The sequence below is a fragment of the Crinia signifera genome, chromosome 5 (genome assembly GCF_055691185.1).
Source record: "Crinia signifera chromosome 5, ASM5569118v1, whole genome shotgun sequence".
NCBI lineage: Eukaryota > Metazoa > Chordata > Amphibia > Anura > Myobatrachidae > Crinia > Crinia signifera.
Genome location: NC_139221.1, coordinates 198,174,432 through 198,180,431, shown reverse-complemented (window position 1 = coordinate 198,180,431; position 6,000 = coordinate 198,174,432).

Genomic DNA, 6,000 nt, shown 5'->3' with positions numbered 1-6,000 from the left:
GGTGGGCCAGGGGCGGGTGCAGCAGGCGTTTTCTAAACAAGGGGTGTAGCCCCCATTTTCTGGCAGTGAAATGTAATACTCCTCTTTAGGTAAGTATTCCTTTAGGTTTATTTTTATTATTGGTAAGTATTAGGTTCTCCTCTTTTTCAGGTACAACAGGTACTACAATCAACATACGTGGAAGCAACAATTATTATTAATCCAACCAACACAGCATTTAAAGTTTTATTAAACTGGAACTGGAACTGGAACTCGCAGTCCGCGGTATTAGTGCTCAAAGGAATTCCTTCTGCATAAACAAACATATAAGCCTACCTTGGATCCTAAAACTAATAGTTACGATTAGTAAATTTTGCTTAGTGACGTTATGAATTATACTTGTTAAAAACACATTTACTTTAAATATATAACTTTCCTAAGATATCGATATAAAACCTCTATTGTTACTTGTTACGTAATATTGTGCAATAATGAGTTATCTGAGTAGTGTACACTAATCTCTAAATTAAGCGCTTTTATATTTCTTTATAGAGTCACTCAAGGAATCAAGTCGAAATAAAGTTAACCCAAGTCCAGATTCCTCACCGTGTATATAAAGGTGAGTTGTGTTCAGTCAGTGAGAACAGTATTTTGTAATCCACTCTGAAACTCTGTGCTCTTTTCTCCAAGTAATTACAACAGAAACAATTTATCTTTCCAATATGCTCTTTCTGAAGTAAGCTGTCACAGAAATGAATACTTCCTTTTAACACTGTGCTAGCTAGCTCTCTCATTGACTTGGCAAACTGTACTTTCCTAGCAGGACTGTGTACTATAAGATGCAATTTCTTATTCCAACAGGTGCAGATATTTAGAACAAATGAAGCCAACTGCCTTTTAATCACTATCTGTGCAGTCTGTCGGATTGTCTCTCAAACTCTTCTGTAATACTGTAATCCCTCTGGCGTGTTATAACTGTGAATATTTTTCCTGTACTTTCACTGTGCACAGACTTATCAGCTAATGTTGGTGTTACAATCTTTGATATTTTGTTATAATAAATAACTCCTCCTTCTTCTCATTGGTATACATAGGCGTGCGCACAGGGGGTGCCGGGAGTGCCCATTCACCCCCTAATGATCAACTCTCCCCACCATAGACCGCGGAGCTGGCAGTGGCAGGGAGTCGATGCCACAGTCTCTGTCCTCGGCGGCCACTCCAAAGATGGGCGCCGCTGTAGAGGAGACAGACACTAGAGGTCTGCATGACCTCTAGTGCCTATTAGAGGAGCCCAGCGCACCCAGCAGCAGCACCATGGAGAAACAGGGAAACAGCATCTCCCCCTGCAGTCGCACCGTGGAGGAAGCAGATCTGTTCCTCCAAGAACTGCTATTCCTGCGCAGGACTCACTTGTATGCCGGGTGGCGATGTGGTACAGAGCAAAAGCCTCATGGGATTCCTCCTGCAGCTGGCCTCCCCTTCTCACTGGTCCTCCCTGGATCCTCTGGCCTCCATGACACCGTGCAGCTGCTCCCACAGACTGGTGAGTGCCCAGGGATCACTGTACCCACCAACCTCTCTGGGTGTGTGTGTGACCCCCTTTCTTTTGAATGTGTGATCTTCTGTACACTACTATCCATGTGGTGTGTCTGTGACCCCCCCTCTACCCCCATCATCCCTGGTGTTTGACCCCTCTGTACCCCCTTCACTTGTGTGTGATACCTTGTCCCACGCTACCCCCTTCCTCTGTGTCAGTGATCCCATCTACCCCAATTTCTCTGGTGTCTGATCCTCTCTTACCCCTATTCCTGTGTGTGTAACAGCTTGTACCCAAACTATACCCCCCTCCTATCTATGGCCCTTATTCTGATCGGTGCGGATATTCCCGCATTCTTACGGTGCGGTCCGCACGCCACGGTGTTTTGCCGCGTGCGGCCATCGTCCGTAGAAACGCCCACGGGTCCTCCGCATTCGGACGGACTCACTCTTTAAGAACAGGGCGTGTTTACGGACGACATACAAACCATGCGTGTGCGGGAGAAACACTCCGATTCTGCACGGTATTACTGAGTATTACAGAGTATGCTCGGAAATACCGCATCCGAACGGGAGCCAAGCGGTGCTACCGCCCGTAAGCGGAGTATTTACGCCAAACAACCCACTATTATGTCAATTCTGCAATACATCACATGACCCACTTATTCAATTACCTATCCTCATAAAAAACAGCTTATTTGGAATTGGAATCAATTAGATGCCAATATATCCTTCCAAGCATGCCTAACACATCCATTGCACACATTAACCCTTACAGCAATGTAAGTGCAATGGTTTCAATTAAAGCACTGACAAGCGGCCTATTAGTGAGTAATGAGTAAAGGAGTAGATTCTATTGGGTTCAGGTGTTAATGGTTGTAGTCATTAGGCGTACGTTCGCCTACCGCATGAACGAGTGGTGTCCGCAAAGCAATAGTACACTTGTGGACACCGCACATTTCTGCCCTTTTTGATCGCGTGCATTCGGAGTGGTTTCCGAATGTACGCCCCCCAACATAAGTGTACTCCCCCGTGTCCGCCCATGTTTCCGCCCCGTTTTGCCCACTTTGAAACTACGCCCATGTGTCATTCCGCATGACGCCCATAATACGCCCCTATTTCCCGAATGATAGCGGTGAACAGTTCTGGACGGGATCTGGCCGAACTGGTACCGAGTCAAGGCGTGGCACATGCGCGTTGCGTTCTCCACGCATGCGCAGACGCCGTAAAGACGCGATCCGAAAGTATGCGGTAAAGTCCGCGTCAATCAGAATAAGGGCCTATGTGTGTGTGACACCATGCCCCCATCCTCCTCCCTCTACCCCCTAATCCCTACCCCAATGTCTGTGGCAACCTCTGTATAAAACATGGAACATCCCCTACTTCTTTGTGTGTGTGACACTACCCCAGTGTTTTTTAGGCAGATTTTATCCGCACATGTCTGCATCACCCTGTACCTCTCTTCTTTATAGAAATGGCTACTTTCAGAAATTTCGGTACTTATGTACTAACTGGGCTGCTGATTTTGAAATCGGGTCCATCGCATCGCATCCGACCATATCGCATGCGATGCGATGCGATGGACCCGATTTTTCCATAGGATTCAATGTTAAAATGGACTGAGTCCATTTTAACATGGAATTCAATGGGAAAAGGGGTCCTTTTCATACCCCTACTATCCAAGTGGGCATGGAGTTGGATATAAACCTGTGGCGAGCGTAGCGAGCCACCGAGCCCGAAGCGTGGCGAGCGTAGCGAGCCCCGCGAGGGGACACAGAATACCGTCCCCTCGCGGGGCTCACTCGCTTTTTCCCATTGAATTCCATGTTAAAATGGACTCAGTCCATTTTAACATTGAATCCTATGGAAAAATCGGGTCATCGCATCGCATGCGATATGGTCGTATGCGATGCGATGCGATATCGCATCGCATCTGATTGTATGCCTTAAGTTAAGGCATACAATAAAAAAATCGTCAGCCCAGATACTACATAAGTACCGAAATTTCTATATGGGGCTTACAAACTTCTACTCACGCCCCTGAAGGAACCCCCTGGGCAAGAAGCATGTAGGTCCCCCCTGTATACCCCCTTGGAAATGAGCATGTAACTCTCCCTTGGGAAACAAACATGTTACCTCCCCCTGGCAAGGAGCATGTATGTCTCCTTGGCAACAAGCATGTAACTCCCCCTCTGGAAATGAGCATGTGACTCTCCCTTGGGAAACAAACATGTTACTTCCCCCTAGCAATGAGCATGTTACTTCCCCCATGGCAATGAGTATGTAATCCTCACTGGGCAATTAGTGTATAATGCCCCTTGGCAATCAGAATGAAACCCCTGGCAAAAAGCATGTATCCTCTGGCATTGAGCAAGAAACTCTGGCAACAAGCATATAACCCCTGACAATAAGCATGTAGGTAAGTAGCACTTATGTGGAAAATGATGTAATAGGCATTACGGTATGTCGTATAATGTGTAATGGGCATTACGGTGTGTGGCATAATGTGTAATGGGCATTACAGTGTTTGGTATAATGTGTAATGGGCATTACGGAGTGTAGCATATTCATATTGTGTAATGGGCATTACAGTGAATTTGTTTTCTGTTTCTAGTGTATGTGTATGTGGGGGAAATTATTAATTCTGAAGCCCATATACATAAATAAGTCCCCACCTATTTAGTTTGCATTGATGCCAGTTGGTGGTGATAGACACGCCCCGTAGGTGGAGATAGAAACGCTCCTCCAATGGTGCACCCCCTATTAAAATGGTCTCTGCACACCTGTGCTGGTATACATATATATCAGCCGTGGCAACTGTAGTGTGGGTCTAACCTTAGCAGCAAGGTGTTTACTCGTTGAGGTAGAAGGCACAGTATTATCAATATTGTCTCTGGCTAAACAGTCTGGCTTCACACTATATCGCAGGGCTTTATGCAGATAAGGCTGAAGTATTTGTGAAAGGGATTAGATTAGCCAGTCTCTCTCTTTCTTATAGTGCTACACATTCTGGGCTGTCTATCTCTCTACTTTTATTTAAGCCCTACTTTAATGACTGGGATAAATGCGGAGGTGTTCCCGGGGTGTGGCTAGGGCAAATGAGGACTGTACTATGCTTCCTGGGGATGGATTCATCACTCACCACTCCCCATTCTCTGTGTGTTGCAGGCTCGATCAATGCCACCTCTGGTGCCGCCCCTTCAATGACACGACTCCCGGAATTACGTGACCTCCTCCTCGGCGGATACCACCGATCAGTGTCTGGATACCAGGACGACTACAGGCTGCACCGGACTCCTCGCCGCCTCCGGTAAGTCTTTCTTTGTCAACCGGCACCGCTCACCACCACTATCCAGCTGTGTAACTCTGCTGCCTCTCTTACTTTTCCCTGGAACTGCGCCACAACTGTAACGGCTTTTCCATTTTTTAACTCTCCGCACGCGACCACCTTAACTTCCCCATGAGAGCGCAGTCTTTAGGGGCTCGAGCACCCCAACTTTATTGTTCAACTTTTACACTAATCTTTCTCTACAGTCCACCCCCTCAATATGAGAGCATATCGTTTAGTCCGGAATATTCCCCACAGTAAAGTATGTGGATAATCCATTCTCCAAAAAGTAGGGGTGTTCCCTTCATCTCATATCCTTCCCTGGCATCCAAGATATACAGTTTTATAATCTTTCTGTTAGCAAAGTAACCTGAGGGCAGCTGACACTCCGGTTCAGGTTTTTGCTGTTGCAGTGGTGACAGGCAGTCTGTTCACAGCCGGGAATCCGGCACTGGTTTTGTGCTCACAGTCTGTGATGTCTGAGTGGGGCGTGGCAGCACCTGCTATATAAACCTTCCTCTCAGGTGCTGCAGAATCCTAGTCAGATTGCCAGTCAGCCTTGTCCTGTGCCTAGTTAGTTTCTAGCAATTGTATTGTATGTTGATTACAGTAATATAGGTCTTGGAGTTTGCGTCTTTGCACCTTGATCCAGACTTAGCTGTAACCAGGAGTTGTGACTGTAACTGCTGGGTCCCTGTACCACCTTGTGGATCCAGTTTGCTGTTACACTCCCTCATTTCCTGTGTTACCTCTCTCACTGTGCAGCACTCACTTGTTTTAGCTTGGTGGCAGCTAGCTGAACCTGTGTGCTGCAGGTGAGCTCAGGTCCTGATATCTTACCCTTTCCCTCAGTGCAGAGCCCACGGGTGTCAGCTTGGTGGCAGCTAGTTGAACCCGTGTACTGCAAGCAAGGGGTACGGGTTTAGGATATTTTCCTATGGTCTTCTTTATCTCTGACCTAGGAATCTATAGGCCTCCCTCTGTAGTACCCTGTTGGGACTGGGGTTGCCTATAGCAACTAGTACATTCACGTGTCGAAGCATTACACCAAGCTCCACTATAGGTACCTCTCCTGTTACCGGAGAGATACTTATTCTCTGATACTGGGAGACGCTCTATCCGTTGGGCTCTCATACTCCCAGCCCCTACCTGTGCCT